This window comes from Tamandua tetradactyla, chromosome X (genome assembly GCF_023851605.1).
Source record: "Tamandua tetradactyla isolate mTamTet1 chromosome X, mTamTet1.pri, whole genome shotgun sequence".
Classification (NCBI taxonomy): Eukaryota; Metazoa; Chordata; class Mammalia; order Pilosa; family Myrmecophagidae; genus Tamandua; species Tamandua tetradactyla.
In genome coordinates this window covers 74,138,291-74,150,177 of record NC_135353.1, presented here as the reverse complement: position 1 = coordinate 74,150,177, position 11,887 = coordinate 74,138,291, and the positions used below count along the sequence as shown (strand labels likewise).

The 11,887-nt window shown below is 36.7% G+C and overlaps 1 non-coding gene across 1 annotated transcript; it reads right to left on the bottom strand.

Moving 5' to 3' along the window:
* Positions 1-11,134: 11,134 nt before the first annotated feature.
* LOC143672409 (U5 spliceosomal RNA) lies at positions 11,135-11,251 on the bottom strand. The gene has a single exon (XR_013169858.1). It is a non-coding gene; the product is annotated as a U5 spliceosomal RNA (small nuclear RNA).
* Between the last annotated feature and the right edge of the window lie 636 nt (positions 11,252-11,887).

Sequence of the window (11,887 nt, the reverse complement as noted above, 5' to 3'; positions counted from 1 at the left end):
TCTGATCCCCCAACCTACTTGGACAGCAATAAATAAAATCTCCATTATTGGGCATTGCAATAGCGTTACATAGAGCAGAACATTGGAGAAAAGTTCTGTTTGCAGATTTACGCTGGTGACCACAGAAAAGCTCACATGGTCCTTTGAAGTTGAGGAGCTCAACAGCTTCTTTCTATATAATGATGGGTACACAATCTTTGCCAAGAAATGGGCCTTGTATTTGGTATCCCTATGTATAACATTCAGCCTTCACACACACACACACACACACAGACACGTGCACACACACACACACACATACACACACACACTATCCAAGCACCTCAGTTTTCTGGATACTGCAATCCACAACCCCCTATCTATTTTCAAGAACTATTCTCCCACTATCTTGCTTTTTCCTCCCACCAACTTTTAAGGTTTTACCTCTGGACCTCTCATTCCAACTAAACTCTTCAATGTGATGAGACTTTCAAAAGACAGAAGAAATTGTTTGCTTCTTGTTTACTTGTTTGTTTTTGGCAGATTTGGTCAATTTGGCAAAACAAAATACACCTCATTCTCAAGCAAATCTACAAAATAGCAACTACTTTCAAGGAATAAAAGATGAGAAAAAACATACAACCCAGTCTTGGTGTTTCTTCGAGAAATTAAAATCAAATAGGGCGGTACGACGGTGATTCAATGGCAGAATTCTCTCTTGCTATGCTGAAGACTCAGGTTAATTCCTGGTGCCTGCCCATGCAAAAAAAATAAAAAGTCAAGTAAATAGCCCCTAGTATTTGATATTTCAATAAAATGATCTTGCCCCACTATGTGATAATATATCATCTCGAGAAAAACTCATAAAGTAGGAGAAATGGGTCCTGAATTCCTCTTTTATCTCTCTTCTCTGAGAATGCCTTACCCTTACCTAAGTGCTCAGTACTCTTCTAAGTCTTGGTTGTTCACCTATTCTTAGAGTGTCCAACTCACCCTGGCTTTCTCAGAACTATTCTGCATTTAAACCTGAATGTATTACCTTTTGAAAGACTCCTCAATTTCAGGCAAACCAAGAAGTTTGATCACCTTAGGAATAACTGCCCTCCCTAAATATCACTGTGCCTTAGAGCCTTGATTCCCCTGTTAAAATGTATGTTCCCTTTGTTAGCTAATCTGATAAATGAATTCAGAATAAAGTACTATTGTATCAATTCTCCAAAATAACATCTGTATTTCAGCTAGAATGTATACAAATCCTAGCATAATAATTTTAAGCCATGTACTAAGGCTGATACCAAGAGAAAGGGGACTTTCAGGCCTTGACATCTTACCACTTATGTACCACCTACTTGACCTATGAATAGAGTTACCTCTGATCCTGCTGATATTATGTCTCACCAGCAAACAAGTGGCTTTGAAAAACACCTGATGAACTTAAATATATATACCTGCGCCTGACTCCAGGGCCACCAAAATTCCAGAGGTGGGAACCCAGGCATTGGATTTTGTCTCTAAAGCTTCCCAGGTGACTTCAATGTGCAGTCAAGGTTGAGAACCACTGCCTTATAGCATTTGAGAATTTGGGCCTAAGGCATTCCCCTTTCTGCTTGACTAATGAAGTAAAATGAGTTATTAAGGGTTTCCTGTTTAGAATTTGCACAAAGACTGATCAATTCCTCCTTCCTTACTACATTGCATTCTGCAATGGAAGCACTGTAACAGTTATTCACGTATTGATGTGAGAACAAAGAGTCTTATTCTGGTATCTTCATTACCTTTTGCCCACAGTCTGTATTATGCCTTATTGATTTCCAAACATCAATCACATATGAACTAGAAACTTTCATTCATTATATGCTTCAGTTTCCCTCCCCTGAATTACTACTTGCACTGTAATAATTAGCAGCCCAGTGACTCTCCCAGGTATAAGATATTCCAGCCACCTCCTGAATCTGGAGATGGTCATAATGTTACCCACTTGGCCTCTTTGTTGTTCTGCCTTTGCTTGATTTTGATGAGCTATGCTAAGAATCCTCTGTTTGAGACATTATTGTAAATTTAAGCAATTGTTTCTTGTCTTATGACCCAATGACACACTATGAAAACCTGAAGCAGTAAAGCTGAAGGGACTTAATATTTTTAATCAAACTAAAAGTCCATAAAAATCCATGGACCTATAATACACACAGAGTGAACCCTAAGTTAAACTGTGGACTATTGTTAATAGAACAATTATAAAAATGTGCTATCATCAATTACTGCAAATGTTCCACACTAATGCAATTTGTTAATAATAGGGTGATATATGTGGTATTTTATGCATTCATTTTGTGCATGATGCAATCATTTTATGCATGATTTTTCTGAAATCGACAATTTCTCTAATAAAGAAAATAAAACATCAGGAAAAGTAACTTTGGGAAAAAAATAGCCCAAGACTTCTGCAGCACTAGCACTAAAGGTGGCCAATAGTACTTTGTCTCAGAGGATTTTAATCTCAGCCTTGACAGAGGAGAACTTAAGAAACAGTTTTCCTTCATTACCTCTTTAATTCTTTTGAGATCAAAAATGTGGTTGCTCAGTGGTGCTATGTTGTACTGATAGATGCACTTGCCTATTAAGTTTGGCCCTAGACTGCCATCAAATTTCACATAGTGCGTCGAGCAACTTTCATTACTGACTTGAGTGAGATTGAAATTATCAGGTTAAAGTTAAAGTCCCCTGACTTTATTCCTCCTTGTTGTCACTCTGTAAGGGATTTCATTTCTTTCAGAATTTTGGTACAAGAATTTGAGAAGATTAGGGAGGTAAGATATTCAGATGAAAGAAAGAGAGTGATAAATCCATTTTTTTACAGTTTTTATTTCTACAATTTGGTCTCTACCCCATCCACCCCAAACCAATAAATTTTCTATATTGCGAATTTTCTCAATTCATATATTTTATAATGCATTTTCAGAAACACAAATGGCAGCATGAACATTTTGAAACTGAAGAAGTACTAAGAAGCAGATATTATTAAATATGTCCATAAATGGTCAATACCTTCTTAACAGATGCATTACCCTCTGACAAAGTACTTCTGATAGGATCACATAACTATCAACACCACCTCACTGTGAACAGACGTCCCACCTGAACAAAAAGCTGTGCCCCAAAAATCATGTTGGTTGTTTCACAACTAGCAAAGCCCCTAATCACTACCCACTATATTAAAGCTTGTAAAAATATAATCTAATTTATATCTATTATTAAAAAAAAATTTTCATTCCCTACTATGTGCAAGTCATGGAATATGCAAAATGGATAATATACAATCTGTGTGTGATGCAAGTCACCCTGATTCCAATATCTGTATACTGTGATAGTAACAGCTCAGTGCCATAAATGGAGATGCTGAAGATATCCCCAAGGATTCGAATTTCAGTTGAGGAATAAATAATAGAGAATTCCATGGAGCATACCCTCATCTCTTAAATTCTCTTATTAACATAAAATATTACTTGAAGAAGAAAGTAAAACTCACCAAGAAGTGTGATTGAACATGCCAACCACTATTAAGGATTCTGTTATTTCACATGCTATACAGTTTCAGGAATGTCAATATAATCCTATATCAAACATGACTAGAGTTGTCACTTGAGCTCTTATTTCAATGAGTGAACACAATGAGATAGCACAGTGGGTCATAATTTTTTCAATCTATTTTCTCCTTGAAATGTACACACTTTCACTCAAATGATTAGTAAAGTACAAATAAAGATAGGGATGGGTTTATTAAATAAGAAGTAGACCAAATCAACATCCAACTTCACTGTCCACTTGTTAGTCTAAGGGAGAACAAAACCTCCAACAAATTGCTGCTAGTATTAACCATTTTTCAAAAACTGCTATCTTGCTTCACCGCAGAAATAGGAAAGCATGCCTTCTGCCCCAGTATTTTCCCACTGGATGCTATCAAAGGTGGGGCATACAAACAAATTGAGGGGGTGCAAGGGTAGTTCAGGGGTAGAATTCTCACCTGCCATGTGGGAGACCTGGATTCAATTCCTGGTCCACGCACTTCCCAAAAAACAAAACAAACAAACTAACAAAAATTCAACAAATAGTGCTGCAATAACGACTTACTCACATGGAAAAATAATGAAACGTCACCCTGCCATATAGCATACAAAAAAAAATTGACTTTCTTTATTCCTTTTCTTCTTTCAGTGAAATGATCTGTAAAAAACAAAAACAACAACAACAACAACAAAGAAGCCAGGAACCAATGTTGAGCCAATACAAGCCAGAGAATGCCAAGCAGACAGGGTTCCCTTATATTTCGAATTCCAACAAGCAATATGCTTACCATTTAGGAAAATTACAAAGCAGCTAAAGAGAATGCACACCCTAGTGATATATTTTTCTGCATAATGGTTCTCAAAGATTTATGCAAGTTTTATCCAAGAGGTTAGGAAATGTTGTTATGTCTTATTGCCTATAATCTAATTCAGTTTTATGATGACATATTCATCCCTTCTGATACTCTACCCAACTGGTGAAACAATAAAAAGCAATCCTTTCATTTAAAAATATTTTCTTTGCTTCTATTCTGATTCCTCATTCAGCATCATTACTTCACAAATGAAATAATCATATTTCACAGTAATTCAGATAAAAGAATACAAACGGATGCAAACTGCTAACTTTTTTCTCTCCCTGATGGTGCTACTGAGGCAAATATAGCTGTTTTCCCACAGATGATGAGAGTGGAGTAAAAAGATAAATATTTGCATTAAACACAGATTTCAAATATTGCAGGTTCACCAGGACTTGAATGATTGGTGAGTTACTGTATAGAGCACATCTCTAGTTATGATGGATGGCTTCTCATAAAACAAAGCTCCATGGGAAATTTTAAATGGAGTTAGGAAAGAAATTAACCACTTCTAGATCTTAAATTTAACCCTATTTAAAAACATGGCATAAACAGGCATTCCTTTTTCAATAAAGCTTCTCTTTAAAATGTAAAATCTATGACTTTAGCCTATCAAATTGGCAAACATTTTTAAATGGTAATATCCAGTGTCTGTGAAAGTGCAGAGAAATATGCACTTTATTGATAGCTGAAGTGAATGTAAACTACCAAAAGGGAATTTTATAGTCTTAAAATGTATATCAAAAGACTTAGCATTGTACATACCCTTTTCCCCAGCAATTTTGCTTCCAGGAATGTGTCATAAGTAAATATTATAGAAGTGTAAAAATGAGAAAAGATTAACTATAAAAATTATTCATTATATTTTATAATAAAGAAAATTTAGGAACAATCTACTTATGCAATAATGGAGGATGAGGTAAATTATATGATAGAATAAAGCCATAAAAATGTTATAAAAGTATATTTAAAGAGATGAATACCAAAGAGTATGATACCATTTTTATAAACGTACATAAAAATGTTAAAGTGGTTCTTCTTGGTGATGAACTTAAAAATGATTTTTTAATTTACTTTTTCTTGTCTGTATTTTCTAAGATTTTCATTTATTACCTTAAAATGAGAACAAAAACTGATTTTAAATACAGGAGGAGAATTTTTATTCAGGACTGACTCACAGGGAGAAAAAGTTTTAAAGCCATTTTAACTAACCCCTCTGGTAGTGTTTTGTTTTTTACTTTTTTACATGAGCAGGCACCAGGAAACGAACCCAGGTCTCTGACATGGCAGGTGGGAACTTTGCCAGTGAGCCACCATGGCCCTCCCTGGTAGTTTTTTAAATAAATATTAGCAAGATGAAATAGCCTAATCAGAGGTTGAGCAGAATTCTGCACACAGATTTTCAATTAGCCAATTAATCCAGCTATAAGATGTCTGAATTTTCAGTGGTTTGTGATTCTTACAAAAAGACAGTGCTTAAGGCTGAAAATATCAGTACATTTAACAAAATATGAATTGTATCTTATTGCTAGTTGACTTTAAATGAAACAAGTATGGAGTTAAAGCAAAATATTAATGAGAATTTGGCAAAAGGATTAGAGTAGGATGGCATTAAAGCTTTCTACCCTCTCTTCTTGGAGTGGGTTTCTTATTTAATTTCAAACATTTCTTATCCACAGTCAAATAATACAGCATCATAAATTTTTCTACTATCCCCTGGCATTCTTCATTTTGACCCCAAACTGAATTCTAAAGCCCATTTCTATAGAATAAATCAATCTGTCAGTTCCCTGCTAGAATCTGCAGGCGTTGTCAGCAATCAGCCTTCTTATTGATAGCCTCGTTCTCATAGAGATTTCAAGCTGAACTGCGTCATCCTGGTCAGAATTTAGCTGGGAAACTCCTAAGCCAGGCACAACCATTTAAGGATAAACTGAAAACATTTATCCTTTAATCTCCATTTTGATTAAAAATAAAAGGTTTTCCTTTCAAAACCAGACTTCTACCAGCCACCAATAAATGTTTGACTTATTCTTTGAGGAACCTGAAGTGAGGAGTTTGATATCCAAGCTAGGTGTAAGAAACGTTACTTTATGATCTTAACATTCAACCAAAATTTTACTGGCTTAAGATAACAAATGTTTATTTCCTGCTCATGCTACATTCCCATCATGGGTTGGTGGAGGGGGTAGTACAGGGATGTTCTTATTGTAGTTAACCAGGGATCTCTCAGGGATTCAGTTTAACAGAGCAGCCACCATCCAGATCATCTCCAGCCACAGAGCCAGAGAGAAAGAAATCAAGCAACATCTCACTCAGGCAATTAAATGCCCTAGCCTTGAAGTGAGATATGTCACTTCTGCTCACAAGTCATTGGCCAAAACTAATTACATGGCCCCACCAAACCCATGGGAGCCTGGAAGTACAGTGGACCCAGAAGGAAAAGAACACTGATATTATGTGCAGAAAATACCAGGGAGTACCACACCAAGTTTTCCATTCAATTATTTTGATTTAATTTGCCCAAACTGTGTTGGGTGGGGAGGCTGTTCATCAGAGAGTATTTTACACACACACAATATTTGTTATTCTTCCCTGTCTTTAATTATATTTTCCACTTTTTCCTTATCCTTTTGTAGGCTGTTCTTTTGATAAACCAATCTTTCAACAAATATTGGTGCTATGAAGTAATGACTTTCTGAATTATACTTTTTATAAACTGCCATGCTGAATATTCCATTAGGTCAAATATTTTGAATTGGAGATTAGAAGGTGGCTGAGCAAAGAATTTAAACTGACTAGGAGTCCAAGATAAAGAATCACAAATAAATTCATTCATGAGTAAAGTTTGCTGCCACATCAATAAACAGAAACAGGAGAGAATACCAACCAAGGATTTCAATGTCAGTGAACAAATCAAGAATCTGAGTGATAAAACTGAAATACAAGAATTGAGTTTAGTTATAAGGAATAAGGAAAGCACCTACTTACTGAGACAAACCAGGCACTCGATCAGCAGCACTAAGTGTTACTGAAGTATAGAGGAACCAGACCAAACCTCTCTAAATCCCTTCTGATTAGAAACAGGCTTAGTGGTCCCAGACCATTCCAGCTGCTTCAGGCTAAATGATCATTGGAACTGAAAGGATGTTGATGCTAAGAAAGTGATCAGCATGAGTAGTAGCAAATTCAAATGTCTAACAGAAACCAGGCAAGGATAACACATATCTAAAGTTAGCGTGATATAGGAAAATAGGTGCTTAGAGTCTTATACTGGAACCAGGTATGACATCAGCCTAATTATGTAACCTTTTAAAATATTGTGCAGAACAAGGAAGAGCCGTAGTAGCTAGAACACTGCTACTCATTTGCAACCTCTGGTCTGGTCTTCTGCCTTATTTTATCTTTTCAACTTCAGTTTGCTTTCTCCCATGCTGTCTATGGGAGACCATATACGCAGGCTATATGCAGACTATATGCATCTAGATTTCTTGTATCACCCACTGCCTTGCAAATGACATGGGCTTTGGACATCCTGCATCATATACTGGTTCATTTCTGTTCACCTGGTCTCTATCTAAACTTTTACCTTGACCATTGCTCAGGCTCATATTCTGAGCCTGGTTTATTGTTCTGATTCTGACTCAGTCTCTTCCTGATCCTTTTACTGCAGATTATTTCCTAAAACTTTGCTTAAAACTACACATTTTCAGTTCTAGCTCCTTGATCAGCATCCATAATCTCCTACAGGACATGATAAAACATGTACTGGATGCCAACTGTGTGCCAAGATTGACTCAACAGTTTGAGTTAGGCTTTGATGCAAACTGTGATCTCACTCTCTTCCAAATCCTACATTTCTTCTCCCACTCACTGCATGCCAAAGAACTGACATTCCCCTGAACTTTAAGTTACCTCTTAGCTATATCAGTTTTTTCTCACCTTTTGAAGACAGCAACTGGTTAATGTCAGCTTGAGCAAATTATCAGGAACTACAAATTAAGGTGGTACTTCCTCAAAGTCACCATCTAGGGACAGTACCATATTCTAGCAGTCATAGTCAAGTTCCCCAAACTAGCTAGTTTGATAGCTAAAGAGAGAAGATACACTTCCTTGCATCAATTAATTCTCAAAGATGCTGTAATTATTAATCATTTCTTCCTAGTAAAGGCTATTAAATTAAATGCAAGAAAAATCAAGTTATGAAAAAAACAGAAACTAAATATATGATCTTACAAAATATCACCTAGGTTCAGTCCTAAAGAACAAGGCCCATGCAGGAATTGATGCCCAAATTTCTTGACAACTCTTTTCAAGGTGTTCTGCAAAATGTGTCTCTTGCCAATGAGAACAAAAGAACATGCAGTTGTGCATTAGTTGTTGAGGTCTAACAGAAAACCAGTCTCCATCCTGAATTTCCAGGTACACAAAGAACCAAAACATGACTCATGAACTGTGACAGTTAGAGCACTGAACTAAAAAGCTTAGAAAATTCTTTTTATAGTTATCAGAACTTGGATGGTGCAGAGACTGATGGCAGTCTTGATCTGTGGATATGGCTAAAAAGACAACACAGGGATTCACAATCGCTTTTACACTGGGCAAGCTAGGAAAGTGTTCATTGATTGGTGACAGCAACTGCTATTTTGAGAACTAGTCTTATTCTCATTCATTTTCTTTGAATCCCAGCCAGTTCAAAGCCTTGGCTGAGCTATCTTCCCATCCCCCATTTCAAGGGTTTGACTTGGGGGAATAGAGTACTTGGCAGCTTTAGTTCATGCTCTTCAAGTCTTAGTGCCACACAGCTTTAATCACTGCTTTCCAAGACATTCACCTGTTCCTTTTTGGTTGGACCTTTCCCTCACTGACATATACTGGGTACTCTTGACTCTTTTAGGCATTGTGTGATCTAATTCTGGCCCTTTAAACCTGTAAGACCTACCCATACACAACATTCCTTAATGATGAACCAGACAAATGCAAATACATTTGGAAATTTCCCCACCATACTAATTCTGCAACCCCTTCTACTTGTCCTGATTCTTTCTAGCTTTCATCCTGGCCTTGACCTGTCTTTGATCTCTAAATTTTATATTTAGGCTTGATGGCTCTGGCATTATAACCTCATTTTTCTCCCAATGCACTTGCTTCACTGACCCTTATGTTCCTTGGACACATGAGAACTTTAAAGTTAGAGTCCCTGCTCCAGAATGAGTCCTAAAGACCTGGACACTGATTCTGGTCTTTTGAATAGTACCTTGATGCTACCAACCTCATACCTCTGAAAGGTAGAAGGCATGGTTACAACCATATTCCCCTGCCTCCTTTGTCTGGACTTCTTCCAATCACTTGGTTCCTTGGAAAGAACTCAAGCTTCAGAGTCAAAGATGCCTGAAAGTTGAATACCAGTTATATTATTTAATAACTACATAACAAGGCTTTAAGCAGTTTACCTCACCTCTCTGAGCCTCAGACTCTGTAAAATGAGGTGGTAATTCCCTCCTAGCAGGATCAGATAGCAGGTTGAAATATTTGCAAGATGTCAGTATAGTGCCTTACATGAAATGAGAGTTATCTTCTCTGAGTATCTACTCCACCTCTGGAGTGGATATAATCTGTAAGATTCAGTCTTCTGGGCTAAACCCCTCCATACCACCCACGGTTGGCAAATGTAAAATAAGAAATTTTGTAGAAACTAAAAGATCAAGAAAATATTTGGAATGGAAACAAGTACATAGAACAAAGAATGCTGACAACCTAAGTAATGAGTTGCCTTGGACTAAGAGGTTCTAAACACTTCCCATTCAAATTGTAGTCAATCCCTAAACATGATAAACAGGAGAGTGTAAATAGAGCTCAGTAGGAACACATGGTTTAGAATGAAGAGCTAAAGGGAAACAATAGTGAAAACTGATAGCAGGAAATTAATTACTCCAAAAGGAAGATTTTGATACCAATTATATCTACATGAACTGAGGGGGAGCATCCCCTTGTTGAGTGAATTTCCTTTATTTCAAATGTATATTCTGGCCAAAGCTATTGTGCCATAGCCAGGTAATGAGAGGAACTGAATTCAAAAGCTTAAGCACATTAAGAAGCACCAAAATTGTTATCAGATAAGTAAGCACAGGGAAAAAATAAGGCATGAGAGCTTCTTTAGTACCTCTTCCAGACTTATGATGATGACATATTGCTTCTAGATTATTCCAGGTTCTTCAAAAAGCATTCCTCAGACAACTTTATAGGATGCAAGTATATTACAGTCTCTGTTTTAGTTTGTTAAGCTGCCAAAAGACATTCCCATAGAATGGTTTGGATGTTAGCAATGAGAATTTATTAGCTTACAGGCTTGCAGTTTTGAGGCTGCAAAAATTCCAAATCAAGGCATCACTGAGGCGATGTTTTCTTCCCACAGATTGGCTACTTTTGATCCTAGACTCCTCTGTCATATGCTCTGGCGGCATCTGTTGGTCTCTCCTTCTCTTCCAGATTTCATTGCTTTCAGCTCTTGTTTCCATGATTTTCTCTCTCTCTCTCTCTGTTTTCATCCCATTTACAAAGGACTTCAGGCAGAGGAATAAGACTCACCCTGAATGAGGTAGTTCACATCTTAACTTAATATCCTACTCACCAAAAGATCCTTCTTACACTGGGCCCACAGTAATGGATATTTTTTTCTTCTTTAGAAGTTTGTTTATTAATAAGTTAAGTTTCTGTTTTTGACAGCTTATATTTGGTTTGGCCAAAGCAAGACCTCAAGAAATTAGTCTTGTAACTCAGTATTGTTTCTCTCCATGGAAATCTTTAGTAAAAGGCGAAAGATTTATACAATCTGAAAAGAAACCTGAGTATAGTAAAGGATTAATTTTAAGAACATTTTCGAATCTGGGGTATATGCAGATTCAAATCACCACACCTCCCTTTCCTATCTAGTCATATTGAGGCTATCAATCACAATTATCTGCCTGCCTCCCTCACCACGAAGATGGTCAAATTATAATACCACATCCTCATAGATAATTGATCTATGCTGGTCACATGTTTCAAACTGTGCCAATCAGAGTCTTTCCATAATTTATGTTACAGAAACAATAGAAGAAAAAGGATTTCTCTTCTGTTTGAATTATGAACCAGGAAGACCAGGCTTGGAGTCACCTTCCTATTGTACAGAAAAGCCTGCCTTAAAAAGAAACTGTATGAAAGACAGAAAAAAAAAAAAAAAGGCCAAGACTGTGACAATACCGTGTGAGTTCCTTAATCCAGATGGGCCCCAAACCAAACTCCACTCTAGAACTACACAGCTATATTATCCAATAAAGTTCCTTTTGACTAAGCTATTTTTTGTTAATTTTCTGTAACTTCAATTAAACATTACTCACTAGACTTCTTCAAGCCCAACTCCCTCCCCAATAATATTGAGACATAGTCTTAATAAAGAAAAAATCACTGTGCAAGACTATAATTTGGAATCTTGGCAGCTGTTTCTCT